The following is an 18,286-nucleotide window of genomic DNA, read 5'->3' on the forward strand; positions in this document are numbered from 1 at the left end:
TTAGACATAGAATTTTCAAAAAACCCATAGAGAAAAAATCCTAACTATATATACCTACTGGCGACCGCCAGTAGGTAATATATAGATATATATATATATATATCTATATATAGATATATATATATATATCTATATATCTATATATATATATATATATATATTGCAAACCACAATTCCGGTGTCTGGCCAGTTCAGGCTCACGAGCGGGTCGTCATTAGGGTCCCGGCGGCCCAAATATCCAAGAGAGATTTCCCATATACGAGGAAACGTTATGACAACACTCCAGAAGTCGCTGTGCTTGAAAATTTATTGGCAGCAAAACAAACAACGCGTTTCACCAAACAGGCTTGATCACGTTTGTCACGGATACAAAATCATCGTCCTTTTACCATTAACTCAATCAAAACATAAAGAAAGGACTTTCAAAAACAACCACCCAGTGCAAAATAAAGAGCGGACATGTTGGAGTGGTGTACTTTAAGGTCGCGATGCAGCAAAATTTTAAAATTTTAAACGGTGAGAGAGTTTAAAGAACCAGAGTTAGAGATATTCACTTGATTCTACCATCAAATAGCAAACTTAACATTCTATTCAAAAAATGTAAAAAATGTGTAAAAAATGTGTAAAAAATGCAGTCAAGAGCCCAAGTGGGCTAATATTTACATAAACATGCTACATGAAACATGATTGATTATCTCTCCATTCCGCCCAAGTGGGCATACCAAACATCATAATATATGGTCATTGTTCATAATCAAGAAAATAATGCGAACCAAAGTTGTAAATATTCACTTAATTCCGCCATCATATCAGCCTGAAGGCTGAACAAATTGTTCTTATTTGTAATACCGCCCTAGTGGGCTATTATTTCCAATAACATGCCATATAACACTTTGTTTGTTTGGGTGGTTGTTTTTGAAAGTCCTTTCTTTATGTTTTGATTGAGTTAATCATAACGTTTCCTCGTATATGGGAAATCTCTCTTGGATATATATATATATATATATATATATAGATATATATATGTATATATATATATATCTATATATCTATATATAGATATATATTACCTTCTGCCGGTCGCAAAATCGGAGGCTGAGCGTAGGGGACCCGAGGAAGGCTAGGAGATATGGACATCGGAACAACCCAGCCATATGCTACTTACCTCTACAAGGCACGAGGGCTCCACCGAAGGCAGCTACTAACATGTGGACTTCTGGGAGGTGTAGTTTAAATCAGCGAGACACACCAAAAACTGTGTATTACGTTGTGAGCCAGTAGTACTCCCACCAATGGGAGGAGCCTTTAGAGTTAAAATACAGGTGGAACTTTAATTCCATTGTTCAAGGCATCTGACGAAGGCAGCAATGCCGAAATGCATCATGCCGCTTTTCATCTTTTATTAAAGCTGCCTTTCCTGAAGTCCCCTCTGTGTCCTTTTGGTTCCTTTTTGAAGTAACCGGTCTGTTGGATGCGTCTGCACGCATGCCAGTAGCGTGCAAAAAGGACCCACTTGTCAAGTGTCTGAGAGATTTCTGGCATCGTGTGTGGTAGCCAAGGTATTGGTTACCCTCAGACCGCCTCAGAGAACCAGTTCGGCGAGGGGCCATTTGCAAGGAATTTGAAAATCTACTATGCCAAGTGCCACAGCGTGGCTACCTATGGAGCAGGCGTATGGGGGTATGGCCATATAGACCACCTACAAGTAACAGAGAACGGCTGTATCAAATATGTCTTAGCCCTCCCGCAAAGCTCCCCGAACTTTGCTTCCCACAGTGAGCTCGGCATGGAATTCATCACAGACACTATCCGTTCCCAACCCATCTTACTTTGGCTACGCATATGGACTAAACCTGAGTGCCACTTAACCCGTTCCCTCATTACAGACTGTTTAGCTCTATCCAACTGGCATAAGATCCCATGGCTGATTTATGTACGGAACTTTCTTAATGACCTTGGCACTAAGTCTTATTTTGAAGATCCTGCTACAATCGAAGACATCTCCAGGAAACAGTTAAAAACAATGTGCTTGGCACACCTGAGAGAACTGCGCAATCAGGTTGAGATCACAAAATCTTCAAATGCACAAATTAGTGCAATACAACCTCTTAAAGGCATGCAACTTTACTTGACCTACCTACTGTCAAACCATGAGAAATTCTTATTAACAAGATTTCGTTTTAATACATTTTTTCGTTTAGTTTCTTTTCCTGAAATCCACAATTGGTCGCGCAAGCTGATGAACTGTCCATGCGATGGAATTTCTCCACAGACAACGATCCATATTACTTTGTTTTGCAAATACTACAAATCTCCACGCAAATCTTGGATTATTCCACTCCTTCGATCTAGTGGTCATAGACAGTCTTACTCTGCATTCCTCTTTCTGCAGTGTTTGGACTCGTCACATGAAGCTAAATCCATAGTGACTTTTCTTAAAGCAACCATCTCATTACGCCAAAAACTTTCAAACTGATCAGAACCACTTAGATCAAAAACTTCTGCTAAGTATTTTTTTAAAACTTTGTCTTCTTTTAAACCTATGTTTGTGATCAAAACTTTTTTCTATGTACTTTTTATGATTATACAATTGATAATCGAATAAAAGTTATTGAACTGAACTGATATCTATATATCTATATATATATATATATATATATATATATATATATATATATACATATATATATATATTTATATATATATATATTCACTGAAAAAACCATAGGTTATACACCATATATAGTTAGGAATTAGCATTTAAAAAACCTTATTTTACTCACACAAAACCATTGAAATTCCATATATAGTTAGTTGCACTAACTATATATCGCGCACCCGCAATCCACTGCTGATCATGTCACATATTACATCATTCATGACATGGTCAGTGACATCACTGATGACATCACTGATGACATCTCAAATGACATCACTGATGAGATCACTGATGACATCATCCAGTGACTGTGTGTTTCTGTAAAGTTTAAATATGTTTTACATATTGAAGAATGAGTAGATGTATAAGTGTCTGGACGAAGGATTTAGTAGGTGCATGACTGAATGTATGAGTGAGTGATTAAATGTGTCTCACTGAGTGCATGGGTTAGTGAGTAAACTGTCTTAATTTGTGCATCATTATGTCTGTTGTTCTGTAAACTGCTGCATGTGTTGATCAGTAGCTATATGATTAACTATATGGGTTATTGATTGATTGTCCAAGTATTTGTATAGGAGACTGAGTGTGTGTGTGGCTGGCTGGGAGGTGTGTGACTCTGTGCAGATCAATGTGTACTTGTATCAATGATTGTATAAGAAAGTAAGTATGTGTTAGTATATGTTTGAAAATGTAAGGTGCTCTATGTTTAACTGTATAGACAAGAAAATGGAAGTGTGATTGATTCTTTACAGGACTGACTAGGTGTGTGAGTAACTCCATGGATGAGTGGCAGAGTGTAAGTGTCTGTATAGGTGTATGAGTGCATATGATAGTGTTGTAAAGATGAGTGATTGTATGTATGAATGATTGTATGGGTGAATGAGTGAATGTGTGTGTAGACGTAGGAATCAGTGAGTACGTATGTAGTAACTAGTATTGGTGTGTCAATGGTTTCAAAAATTATACTCTGTATTTAACACTGGGTGAAACAGAGGTTATATTAAAACGTGAGGAGATGCATTGTATTGTCACATGAATGATATCATCAGTGATGTGGTCATTGATGTCAAATGAGATGTCATCAGTGATCTCATCAGTGATGTCATTTGAGATGTCATCAGTGATGTCATCAGTGATGTCACTGACCATGTCATGAATGATGTAATATGTGACATGATCAGCAGTGGATTGCGGGTGCGCGATATATAGTTAGTGCAACTAACTATATATGGAATTTCAATGGTTTTGTGTGAGTAAAATAAGGTTTTTTAAATGCTAATTCCTAACTATATATGGTGTATAACCTATGGTTTTTTCAGTGAATGTTCAAGGTTTTGTAAATGCTAATTCCTAACTATATATGGTCTATAACCTATGGTTTTTTCAGTGAATTTCAATGGTTTTTTAATAGCAAATATCATAAGCTGTCGAATGTCAAGTACGTGGTAAGTGAAAACATTTTCGTGTTTATGCACACTGATCTGCTTTGAATGGTGCCCCCCCCCCTCATTTCTATTAGGAGTACTCTCTCTTTGCAGATAGTGAAAGGTAGTTAACGCAGGCCTTTGCCCCCGTTGTAATCCGTCGTGCCTGCTTCTCTCTCCATTTGATTGATTGTTATCCAAGTATTTACTGTTTTAGAATTAGTTCTCTTTGGTTCATTCTCTATTTACAAACAAACACAGAGTCGCAATACTCTGTTTAGTCTTTGCAGATAACGAAAAATCGTGTAAAAAAAAAGAAAAGGAATCGAGCAAAATCAGTAGGCCACTAATGGGATCTCTTTTTGACCTCGCTAAAATAGAAACATTAGGAACAACCCCTCATGACAAATACAAAACTAGTGAGATGAACTGAACTCCACACAATGATGGCTGCAAAACAGCTCGGCTCCGCCACCCACCCCGCCCAAAATAACGATAAAGAGCGGCTGCCATGATTGGTTGCGGAATGGCCACAACGGAGCTACGAAATGGTGCTGCTCTCATGCTAACCCCAGCTTCGGTCTGAAACATCCAGAAACACTGTAGACTACCAATTCGATCAGTTCCGGTAGCGCCCCAATGTAACCCGGTAGAGAAGAACTAGCCCTCCCCTCTTTGACTGATGGTTCTTGTTGCCTGTCCTTTCTGTTGTCATTTAACAGAACTATTTAGCCTGCTGAAAGGGGTTGTGTTTCGACCGCTGGTTGGTGGAGACATTTTGACTATATTCTGGACCTGCGTTGTCGCGTAATGCGTCATATGACGCGCCGCGTTAGCGCATCCGGAAGTCATCCGGGGCGCGCAGCGCGTAACGTAAGCATAACAAGTCATGTGACTTGTTAATAAAACTTTTCATTGGTTCATTTTACTTTTCTTATTCTAATGATGAAAGCCTTGGTCATATCACCTAAAAATTACGCTTTTAATTACTTCCGAACATTATTTTCTCTTAAATATATGTTATAATGTTCCAGGCTAATGTACTTTCCCGGAAATTTTACAACTGTCCTGCAAGTAAAATATATTCTTTTTTCGAGAAAAAGAGCGTTTCTTCGTCCCATGACGGAGCCGTTGAGCAAAAGAGGGTCGACCTGCTGTCTTAGTCGCCGATACGCCTGAATATGAGATTCTTATCGATCACTTTATGTTGCAGGAATAGAAAACACAACAGCCCTTGACCATTTATCTTTACTGCGTTCCTTCGTATTATACCTTTTACCCTTCATGTAATTGGTCTGCTTTATTTCAATTGCCTTTTAATGATTCTAAAACAGTGACTATTATTAAAAACTTTACCAATGTATACACTACTACCATGTTTTCTTTTAAAAACCTTTATTGTGAAAATTTCATTATACAAATACGAGCCTATAACCACGTGGGCCTGCCACGGAGCAAACTGTAATCGTATATGATGAATAGACATTTACACTGTAGAGGAACGTAACGGGCGGGCCATTAGGTTGCAAAAACTAAGGTGTCTAACAGTTACGGAATCGGTGGACGTACATTTTATAATTAAAATACGACAGGGCCAGTTACAATAAAATTATCTAGATATACATTTGCGGGCAAGTACCATGGGTGACGTTAATTCGAATTTTCAACAGTACAGTAATCAATAACACATCAGAACTTAATATCAATAGGGATGTCGAAATATTCAATCAATTCTCGTCCCCGCCCGCCATGTGCTTCAAAACTGCATACGTATCTCGTGATTTCAAGGTTCTGCAACCAGTACACAACAAGGAGTTACGAGTCCCATTTATTCCGGCGCCATTTTGGGCGAGGACGGGCAGGTCCAGGATATAGTCAAAATGTCTCTACCAACCATCGACTATGATGATGTTCATATGCTGTATTTATTAGAGTAACACTCATCTGCCCACATGAAATTAATTTACCACAATCTAAACATGTCATTTTAATCTTTCCAAAGTTCTTCTAAATATTTGGGACCGTTTCCCTTGCCTCTGAAGCTCTCAGTGCCACTTCTTTGATGAATGTACTAGCAGGTCAGGGGTTCTCCTCCAAATCTCTCTTTTATGCAGCACTATAATTAATTGGTGCCACCTCTCCATATGACGATTCATGGTATAGTTACCACAACTATATATTTTTTCGGTTCCTCTGGAGAGTTCATCGTGGCAGATGAAGCGTGTAACATACCGGGCATTTACCTTTTTTTGCATGTACAGGAAAGGAAAAAAAATCGAGCGTTCGAGTTCTTAGGTGTCCCAGGGTCATTTTAGTGGACCAGGCCCAAATCCAAAGAACAGCTATCTCACAGGCTAATGGGGCGACCCACGCCGAGTTTCAGCATTGTAGGATGACCACACAAGTACAGCAACTTGCTAGACATCACCTCGGTGCCATCCGGATCTCGGCGCCCCACTGCAGATGAAGTGCCTCTCAACTATGAAACCACCACGGTGACATCCGGATCTTGGCGCGTTGTGCTGCCTTCGGCCTATTCGCACATCGGTCCGCTACTGACGCCATCTCACAGGCTAATGGGGTGACCCACGCCGAGTTTCAGCATTGTAGGATGACCACACCAACTTGCTAGACATCACCTCGGTGCCATCCGAATCTTGGCATCTCAACGCCTAGTGGTATCTTCCATACAGAAAATATTGTTACGCTGCCTTTGGCCCCATTCGCACATCAGTCCGCAACTTAGACATCACCTCGATGCCATCCGGATCTTGGCATCTCAGCGCCTTGTGGTGTCAGTCAGAAAATATTGTTGCGCTGCCTTTGGCCCCATTCGCACATCAGTCCGCTACTGACACCATCTCACAGGCCAATAGGGCGCCCCACGCCGACTTTTACCATTGTACGATGGCCACACCAGTGGCACAACTTCCTAGACATCACCTCGGTGCCATCCGAATCTTGGCATCTCAACGCCTAGTGGTATCTTCCATACAGAAAATCTTGTTACGCTACCTTTGGCCCCATTCGCACATCGGTCCGCAACTTAGACATCACCTCGGTGCCATCCGGATCTTGGCATCTCAGCGCCTTGTGGTGTATTCTCTTCAGAAAATATTGTTGAGCTGCCTTTGGCCCCATTCGCACATCCGTCCGCAACTTACACATCACCTCGGTGCCATCCGGATCTTGGCATCTCAGCGCCTTGTGGTGTCTTCTACTCCGAAAATATAGTAGAAAATATTGTTGCGCTGCCTTTGGCCCCATTCACACATCAGTCCGCTACTGACACCATCTCACAGGCCAACAGGGCGCCCCACGCCGACTTTTACCATTGTACGATGGCCACACCAGTGCCACAACTTGCTAGACACCACCTCGGTGCCATCCGGATCTTGGCATCTCAGCGCCTTGTGGTGTCTTCAAATCAGAAAATATTGTTGCGCTGCCTTTGGCCCCATTCGCACATCGGTCCGCTACTGACGCCATCTCACTGGCCAACGGGGCGCCCCACGCCGACTTTCAACATTGTAGGATGGCCACAGAAGTGCGACAACTTACTAGACACCACCTCGGTGCCATCCGGATCTTGGCGCGTTGTGCTGCCTTCGACCTATTCGCACATCGGTCCGCTACTGACGCAAACTCACAGGCCAACGGGGCGCCCCACGCCGACTTTCAGCATTGTAGGATGGCCACACCAGTGCGGCAACTTACTAGACACCACCTCGGTGCCATCCGGATCTTGGCGCGTTGTGCTGCCTTCGGCCTATTCGCACATCGGTCCGCTACTGACGCAAACTCACAGGCCAGCGGGGCGCCCCACGCCGACTTTCAGCATTGTTGGATGGCCACACCAGTGCGACAACTTACTAGACACCACCTCGGTGCCATCCGGATCTTGGCGCGTTGTGCTGCCTTCGGCCTATTCGCACATCGGTCCGCTACTGACGCAAACTCACAGGCCAACGGGGCGCCCCACGCCGACTTTCAGCATTGTAGGATGGCCACACCAGTGCTGCAACTTGCTGGACACCACCTCGGTGCCATCCAGATCTTGGCGCGTTGTGTTGCCTTCGGTCTATTCGCACATCGGTCCGCTACTGACGCCGCCTCACGTGCCAACGTATTTTCTCCTAATTTTACACCCTATGCCGCATAACAGGTCATGTGACTTGTTTATAAAACTTTTCATTGGTTCATTTTACTTTTGGTTTCCAAATGATGGAAGGCTTGATCATGTGACCTAAAAACAACACTTTTCATAGGATGAAAACTTTTTTTTTTCCCCAAACGATGAAAGCCCCACCTTGTTACTGGATGTTTCAGACTGAAGCTGGCGTCAGCATGAAAGCACCACCATCTCGTAGCTCAGTCGTGGTCATTCCGCGAGCAATCATGGCAGCCGCTCCCCACCAGAAGCCTGCAGGAGTCGGAGCCCCCAAAACTTTTGATGAATTCTCAAGGCGGAGGGGACGCTTTCGAGAATGAGGTCCAAGACCTAGCAGACAAGCGTCCGATTTCCAAGGTGTCCCAGGGCCATTTCAGTGGACCAGGCCCAAAAAGGAAACAGCCTGCCGCAATTTTGAGAGTCCTGTGACAGCCGCCTATCGCTGCACCGCAAGAGTGGGCGCAACTCAGCTGAATTGCGGCTTTTGACACAGTGGACCAAAAACGGACGGAATGGCAACTGAAACGGTAAAGGGGCGCCCCACTACAACAGATGACACTCCACCTGGAGAGGCCCGTTCACGCCGCCTCCCCCGGGGCGCTCCACGCCGTTATTCGAAGCAGCATTGTAGGATACCAAAACCAGTGCGGCAACTTACTGGACATCACCTTGGTGCCATCGTTCTGCTGCCTTGGAACTATTCGCGCAACAGTTTGCTACTGATGACCCACCCCCCGCGACGCCCCAGGCCGTTATTTGCTGGGTGGCAACTTACTAGACATCACTTTCGTGTCATCTAGATTTCAACGCGTTCTGCTGCCTTGGAACTATTCGCACAACAGTTTGCTACTGATGACCCACCCCCCGCGACGCCCCACGCCGGAAATCTGGACGTTGTGCTGCGTTGGGACTATTCGCACAGCCGACCGCTACTTCGTTGTTTTTCCCTAAAAATGTTTATATGTTATTACTATTTTTGTTTTCTTGTATATATTTATAAATTATTAAAGTTTTATAATCTTACTACTTTGTCGGAGTGCTATATATTTTTAATGTGACACATAATTGTAAAAACTTTGATGTACAAACAGTCATCCCTGGAATCTTCCGCTTCAGGCTCGGTCCCCTCCCCAATCACAATACAGGATGGTTTTCAGATAATAGCAACGCTTCTGCTGTGACGAATCTCATCGAGTGTGGGCCTTGATCTACTATAACTCCTTTGAAGAGGGGTGATTCTTTACAGCTGTGGCCATAAACTACATCTGCAGGGCTAGCTGATACCCTAGGACCAGCCTGGACAATCGGACACAGAGGAAAAGGAGTGTCAGAGGGTGCGGTAGTGAATAGGGCGAAAGGGAGGTGTCGGGCGGGCACAGGGTGTGATTCTCAGGGAACAGCAGCGCAGATGGGGGAGGTTTATTACCCATGCATAAGACAGAGAGCGGGGGTGACCACTGCCTGGGGGAGATGTTTGCGAGGGTGGGGAGCCATGCTAAGGATCGACAGCGTGCACAGAGTGGGTCTGGTCAAGGCATCTAAAATGGCTGCCGTGCACGACAAAAGTGTGGCATTTGAAAAAAGACAAGATGGCGCAGACAATGTTTTTCAACACTTCCTGATTTCCTTCGAATCGAACGTTAACAGACGTTGGGGCATATTACCAAAGTTAAGCGATATTTATCCCTAACGATGCTTAGCAACGATTTTTTTACCGTCAGAAATTATCGCAGATAAACCTTGCTATTATCAAGGTTTATCGGAAATACGATAAAAAAACGACCGCAATGCATTAATATCGCTGAAAACTCAGCGATATTCATGCATTACCGAGCTAATGCTCTTAGCCATGTTATCCACCTCCCATTGGATAACATGGCTAAGAACTGCTCAGGGCAGGTGGTAGCTTTTAGAGATATTCGCCCTTATCTCGAATATTTCCAAAAGTTGATAATAGGAGATAGCGATGTTAGCGACTGTTTCCAGTCGCTAACATCTTGGCATGCCCACTTTGCATGTCATTAGTGATAAATATCACTCACATGCAAAGTGGGGCCCAAGATGGTCGCTATCTTCTACTAGCCGTCGCTAACTGGTGTTAGCAACAGCTAGGTAATACACATATAATTTTATCTCCGCGAAGCGGAGCGCTGTTACAGATATATATCTTGTTTCTGAACGTTAATTTCTCAAAATGCACTGAAGCACATATATTGAGACCTAGCAAAGGCACATCGGGCTACCAGTCCCTACAATTTTGCCAAGTTTCGTGCAAATCCATTCAGCTGTTCGATCCTACCGAGAGACAAGATGGCGGCCGCTACGGACTGTTTGGAATGTTTACAGACACCGGAGAGCCAATCAGCTTCGCTTCGCAAAGCTCCGTAACGCGAAAAGTACGCGAAGCGGTGCGCTGTTACAGATATATACCTTTTTTTGAACGTTAATTTCTCAAAATCCACTGGAGCACATATATTGAGATCTAGCAAAGGCACATCGGGCTACCAGTCCCTACAATTTTGCCAAGTTTCGTGCAAATCCATTCAGCTGTTCGATTATTATTATTTTTATTTTTTTTTGCCCCGCGGGGCCCTTTTAAAACCTCCACATCAAACCTAGGGGGTGAGCGACAATGTACTATGCCCCCTTATGGTCATTTGCCCCTTCGCTTCGGCCTCCTCTTGTCTCTCGATCCTACCGAGAGACAAGATGGCGGCCGCTACGGACTGTTTGGAATGTTGACAGACGCCGGAGAACCAATCAGCTTCGCTTCACAAAGCTCCGTTGCGCGAAAAGTCCGCGAACCAGAGCGCTGCCCGGTCCGCTGTTACAGATATATATCTTTTTTTAAACGTTAATTTCTCAAAATCCACTGGAGCACATATATTGAGACCTACAAAAGGCACATCGGGCTACCAGTCCCTACAATTTTGCCAAGTTTCGTGCAAATCCATTCAGCCGTTCGGGCTAAAAGTGAGGCCAACCGCCCTATGGAAAACTCAATGTTAAAAACACGTTTTGGGACCCCCCTTTTTTCTCGGCCCCCACTGGACGAACCCCCCCCAAATTTTCAAGGGCTGCTCAGAAACAAAATGTGCCATTTTCCTGAAAAGTTCAGCCAATTCCGTCCACAAACGCCAAAGTTATTAGACATAGAATTTTCAAAAAACCCATAGAGAAAAAATCCTAACTATATATACCTACTGGCGACCGCCAGTAGGTAATATATCTATATATCTATATATAGATATATATTACCTACTGCCGGTCGCAAAATCGGAGGCTGAGCGTAGGGGACCCGAGGAAGGCTAGGAGATATGGACATCGGAACAACCCAGCCATATGCGACTTACCTCTACAAGGCACGAGGGCTCCACCGAAGGCAGCTACTAACATGTGGACTTCTGGGAGGTGTAGTTTAAATCAGCGAGACACACCAAAAACTGTGTATTACGTTGTGAGCCAGTAGTACTCCCACCAATGGGAGGAGCCTTTAGAGTTAAAATACAGGTGGAACTTTAATTCCATTGTTCAAGGCATCTGACGAAGGCAGCAATGCCGAAATGCATCATGCCACTTTTCATCTTTTATTAAAGCTGCCTTTCCTGAAGTCCCCTCTGTGTCCTTTTGGTTCCTTTTTGAAGTAACCTGTCTGTTGGATGTGTCTGCACGCATGCCAGTAGCGTGCAAAAAGGACCCACTTGTCAAGTGTCTGAGAGATTTCTGGCATCGTGTGTGGTATCCAAGGTATTGGTTACCCTCAGACCGCCTCAGAGAACCAGTTCGGCGAGGGGCCATTTGCAAGGAGCAATCCGGATATCACAGAGAAACGCTGTCACTGAACCGCTGTTCCGTGACCCAGCTGACTGCAAAATCGGAGGCTGAGCGTAGGGGACCCGAGGAAGGCTAGGAGATATGGACATAGGAATAACCCAGCAATATGCTACTTACCTCTACAAGGCACGAGGGCTCCACCGAAGTCAGCTACTAACATGTGGACTTCTGGGAGGTGTAGTTTAAATCAGCGAGACGCACCAAAAACTGTGTATTACATTGTGAGCCAGTAGTACTCCCACCAATGGGAGGAGCCTTTAGAGTTTAAATACAGGTGGTACTTTAATTCCGTTGTTCAAGGCATCTGACGAAGGCAGCAATGCCGAATTGCATCATGCCGCTTTTCATCTTTTATTAAAGCTGCCTTTCCTGAAGTCCCCGCTGTGTCCTTTTGGTTCCTTTTTGAAGTAACCTGTCTGTTGGATGTGTCTGCACGCATGCCAGTAGCGTGCAAAAAGGACCCACTTGTCAAGTGTCTGAGAGATTTCTGGCATCGTGTGTGGTATCCAAGGTATTGGTTACCCTCAGACCGCCTCAGAGAACCAGTTCGGCGAGGGGCCATTTGCAAGGAGCAATCCGGATATCACAGAGAAACGCTGTCACTGAACCGCTGTTCCATGACCCAGCTGACTGCAAAATCGGAGGCTGAGCGTAGGGGACCCGAGGAAGGCTAGGAGATATGGACATAGGAATAACCCAGCAATATGCTACTTATCTCTACAAGGCACGAGGGCTCCACCGAAGTCAGCTACTAACATGTGGACTTCTGGGAGGTGTAGTTTAAATCAGCGAGACGCACCAAAAACTGTGTATTACATTGTGAGCCAGTAGTACTCCCACCAATGGGAGGAGCCTTTAGAGTTTAAATACAGGTGGTACTTTAATTCCGTTGTTCAAGGCATCTGACGAAGGCAGCAATGCCGAATTGCATCATGCCGCTTTTCATCTTTTATTAAAGCTGCCTTTCCTGAAGTCCCCGCTGTGTCCTTTTGGTTCCTTTTTGAAGTAACCGGTCTGTTGGATATATATATATATATATATATATATATATATATATATATATATATATATATATATATATATATATATATATATATATATATATATATATATATATATATATATTTTTTTTTTTCCAGAAAATGCTCGCTCCAACCGCAACTTCCAGCCGGATTCGCACAGAAAACGAGGCAGACCCAATTTGGTGCTTTGATTTTTATTTGAAAACGCCACCAAAATCCTCACGACGCGTTTCGGCAGATCCCTGCCTTGATCACATGACAACATAATCGTGAAGCACACACCTTTTTAAAGTGCCAGTGCAGGTATGAACATAAAAGAAATATTTACATGTACAGGGTCTGTCTTTCTTTTTGTGCATTATACATTCACTTTGCAGTTGTTTTCATAGTTGTAAAATACAATGTTATAAAATACGTTATTCGGCCTCTGGATAGATAATATTCGTAAAATACTATGAATGGTCAACTAAATGTAAAATACAATTTCAACCTGAGATAACAGTTTGAATAAAAAACTCATCGTTATTATGTGAAATACAATTTCAACCTGAGATAACAGTTTGAATAAGAAACTCATCGTTATTATGTATATATAGATGATGTTCTTTGTAAAATACATTCTTGTATAATATTTGCGTAAATGCATACTTTTATAAGCAAACCTATTCCATACGGTCTACATATTTCCGTTGGAGTTGGCACACTACCATTCTTGTCTATGTGGACCCTGTTCATACTTCACATCAGAGCGCTTTATGACCATATCCATCTACCACTAAGGTCAGTGAGTAATACTCCTGATACATGTTAATTCTTCATTTACTTGTGCTGTGCTTCAACTAAGGAAAACCCAATCCATCACCCTATTGGTGTTCAAAAAGTGTAAAAGTGCGTAAAGTGCATAACTGTTCAAATGAAAATAGAACCATCTTTCATGATTTCTTCACCCTAATATGGTGGTGTGCATTGGCAATATTTATTGCCTTACTTAATAATAGTTTTCACAGTAACTCAGGACGCAATTCTTATGGACAAACCACTAATCTTATCATAATTAAGAACATGATTCCCACGATTAGCTAAAAAACATTCTTTATATCTAAAAAAATGCATTTTAAAAAACGAATTCATGCCTTAAATAAATTACTCTAAAATCCATATAACAAAGCCATGTACAGAGAAAGCATATTTATAGTGATAAACAGATAACCAGTTGAAATCATTTTCTAAAAGGTATCAATTAATTTGTCTCTCCTCCAACGTACATAAACTTCCTAAAATTCTATCATTTAAGTTGAGCAAATTAAACCCCTTCCAATGCTTGTTTGTGGGTACACATATATGTGCCTATTTATGATCATTGGGAATGTGGCTAAAACATCTAATTTTTTCTCTTTCATTATTCTTTCTGATTCCCGATGTTCTAATGAATGAGATAAGTAATAACCCAATAAGATATGATGGAAAAATGCACATATTGAGGGGATAGCTCTGTGTTAGTCTAGGTGAGTATACAAATCTTCTCCCATATTCAGGCCGTTAGGCTGTTGTTAGAACCCGGGGTCTCTGGTTGGCAGAGGTAAGTACCTTAGACCAAGTAGGGACCCTTGCTTCTAGTCAGGGCGAAGGAATAACCCTCTGAGATAACCCCTGCTCACCCTCTAGGTAGCATGGCGCGAGCAGTCTAGGCTAAACAGAGGCAATGTGGATAACATTTGCACTTAACACAACAATAATCCCCAATCCACCACAAACTGAGACCACACAGGTAAGTATATTTTATAAAAATATATAACTTTATCTAGTTTCAGCAAGTAATTAAAGCAGTTGCATGATAAACACTTCTTTAGAAAGCTGTTGCATTTTTATCTTTACGGGTTGCACTTAATCTTAATAATGGTGCTTGTAAATAGGAAGTTCTTATGCAAAAAACATGTATAGTCTCAAGTCCCTTAAATCAGTAGTTAAAAATATGGCCACTGATTCCTAATCACGGGCTCTCCCAAGAGCAGGGTAAACAATGCCAGCGTCAAAGAAGAATAGGCCCCTACAACGAGCCCCTGGTGTCAGGGACTCTAAGCGCTTCCTGCGCGTCTCACCCGGATTCTGGGGGAAGGGGGGCTCCTTTCCTGGTGTTCGGGGCTGCTACGTGCGCCGGATGGTCTCAGGCGCCTCGCGCCCCGTAGAGCACACTCGCTCCTTGCCCCGGCCGGTCCCCTCGTGCTCTCCCGCCCGCTCTCGACAATCCAACGAGCGGCGGGGGATGCAGCACACCTCGGGGGACGACCGGCCCAGGGTGGGGAACACACGCGGACTCACTCCCTCAGCGAGGACAGGTCAGGCCGCTGCTCCGGCGGTCGGCTCCTCGCTGGGGGGTCACCAGATCACGGCTTCTTCGGCGGCTTGAAGGCTGCTCCACGCTGCGGACCAATCAGGTCGCGGCCCTTCAGACGAGCCCCTGCAGTACCCGGGAGTCAGCCAATGGCAGAGCGGCTCCCGGGACTCGGCTCTGACGCTGCGGGGCCGTCAACCAATCACGGCCCACCACCACTGATGACGCTGCGCCGCACGGGCCAATCCCGTCGCGGCGTTAGTGAGGGGGCTCGGCTCCCTCCACCAATGGGAGCACGGCGGCTTCGTTCTTCGCCGCGGCAACTCCCAGACCTCGAAGCAGGTTACGGAGGGTTTGCTGGCCCCGGGCCGCGGTGGTGATTTGGCGGCAAAGGGGTTTTCGGGGCCGCTGATCACAGTCAGACGGATTCTCCACCTGTGGATCAACAGGGGGAGCGTAGGACGCCGAAAACCACTCCGGGTCCCTCCTCACCCCCTGAATCTGTGCCAAAGAGCACAGCGATTAATCCTCACGGCTGGCAAGTAATAATCACACGTTGGAGCGGACCACAGCACGATCTCTCAGCAGTCCTTGGCAAAGTTTTAGGAACCTTTAACCCTGGGTTCCCAGCAGGAGGCCAGCTCTTCTCAGGCCCTTGGAGATTCAGTATTGTAGACACAGCACACAGCAAAGTCTTGGCAGTTGCAAGCAGGCAGGGTCACAGCACACAGCAAAGTCCCTTTCTCCTCCTCAGCTTCCAGGTAGACAGTAGAACAGGTCAGCCCTTGGAGCACACAGCAAGGCAATCTTCCTTTGGTTCTCTAGCCGTCCTCCTTCCAGCCGAGGTTCCTTCTTGCTTGTAGAATTTCAGAATCTAAACTTCTGTAGTCAGGGGTCCTTTCCTTATACCCCTCAATGTCTTTGAAGTCCTTTGAAGTCTTTGTGCATGGAGGCCCTGGGTCCAGTCTAAACCAGTTCTGGGGGTTGCGGAGCACTGAGGTGTCTCTGGTTTTCTTCTCCCTGTCAGCTTCAGGGCAGGAGGTGTCAGTTGACCACCAGGAGGGAGCTAGCATGGGGGAGGTGGCCGGCACAGCCCAGTACTTATCAGGCATTCCTTCCTCCCACCTCCCAGGCAGGCAGATGTGCCCTTTCATCCCCGGGCTGGCTCCGACCCTCTCCTCCGGGGGCTCTGCAGCCCCCCTGTCACACCCAAGCATTCCACAAACCCAGGCACACAGAAAGGTTTAGACAAGAGAACAGCCACTTTCTAAAAGTGCTATTCTCCAACACAGGATTTAAAAACACCCTTCACTAAAAGATGTGTCATTAAATTCTGAGTTCAGGGATATCTTTCATTTATGTCCCATCTTGTTCCTATGGGAAGATAGGCTGGCATCACATGGGGCCAGTCTCCTCCATGTTACTCTATGGAGCAAGAGAGCCTTACAGCAGTGAGCACATAAAATGGCTGCTGCCCACTACCAGAGCATGTGACCTGCACTAGTACATGCTCTACCTTAGCTATACACTGCACCCTGCCCAGGGGGGTACCTTGAGCCTTCCATAGGGGTGGCTGATGTGCACAGACAGGGAAGGGTTAGGCCCAGCCAGTGGAGACACTGGCCAGGGGGACAGGGCAGTCCACTGACTGCACACAGGCCCTGCGCTGGCAGGCCTGAGTCACTATTTTAAAGCTACTCATGTGGGTGGCGCAATCTGCGCTGCAGGCCCACTAGTAGCATCTGTCATCACCAGCCCTGGCACACACAGTGCACTTTACTAGGGACTTCGTGGTGATACAAATATGCCAATCAGGTATATTCAATCAATATCACAATTCACAGAGGGAGCACTTACACTCTGGCACTGATCAGCAGTGGCAGAGTGTCCAAAGCATCTAAATCAGCAAAAACGAAATCCAGCACAGCATCAAAACACATGAGTCAGAGGCAAAAAGATGGGGGAAGAACCACGCCAAAAGGTGTCAGGTCTAACAGCTGTTTACTGTCTAACAGTAAAATATAATGGGTCTCTAGACGACGTAGCTTTCCCTCCCTGTTGCCGCCTCTTCTTTGGATAGGGACACTATCAATCAAGTAGTATTTTAGATCTTTTAGTTTTCCCCCATGATACTCCTTGAAGTGGCGAGCTACCGGATAACTAGGGTCACTGTTGGTAATTGCCCTAATGTGTTGTAATATTCGTTGATGCCCGGGTAACTTAGTGCTTCCAACATACTTAAGATTGCAGCTACATTCCAAGACGTATACTACACACTCACTCTTGCAGGTTAGGTGTCGTTTAATAAGTTGGGGTTTTGAGCTGAAAGCGGTTAGAAATGATGTTTTGTTGATACCAAACTTGCACGCTTTACAGCTAATACACTTGAAAAACCCCTTCCTTCCCTCCATCCAATCCATGGTGCTTTTACATTCTGGGCTGCTTGTTACCAGTACATCTGCCATATATATGGATTTTCTAAATGTTATGGCAGGGTACTCGGGAAGTGAATTGCCAATGACAGGGTCATCTTTCACTATGTGCCAATTATTTTGGACTATTCTGCGCAACAATTTATGCTGACGATTATAGGTAAGTATGAGTCTAGGGGCATCCTCTGTCGCTGGTAACATACTATGTTGAATTTACGGGAGTGTACCAGCTGATTCCAGAAGATCTTCCCTGGCCCTCATCCTAGATTTATGGATTGCGCTTTTAATAGTCTTTGCACTATACCCTCGATCCATAAATCTCAATTTACTTTCCTGTTGATTTTTGACAAGTTCAGCCTCACTACTGCATATTTGGCGCAGTCTCAACATCTCCCCATAAGGGATACTGTGT

This window comes from Lissotriton helveticus, chromosome 6 (assembly GCF_964261635.1).
Source record: "Lissotriton helveticus chromosome 6, aLisHel1.1, whole genome shotgun sequence".
Lineage (NCBI taxonomy): Eukaryota > Metazoa > Chordata > Amphibia > Caudata > Salamandridae > Lissotriton > Lissotriton helveticus.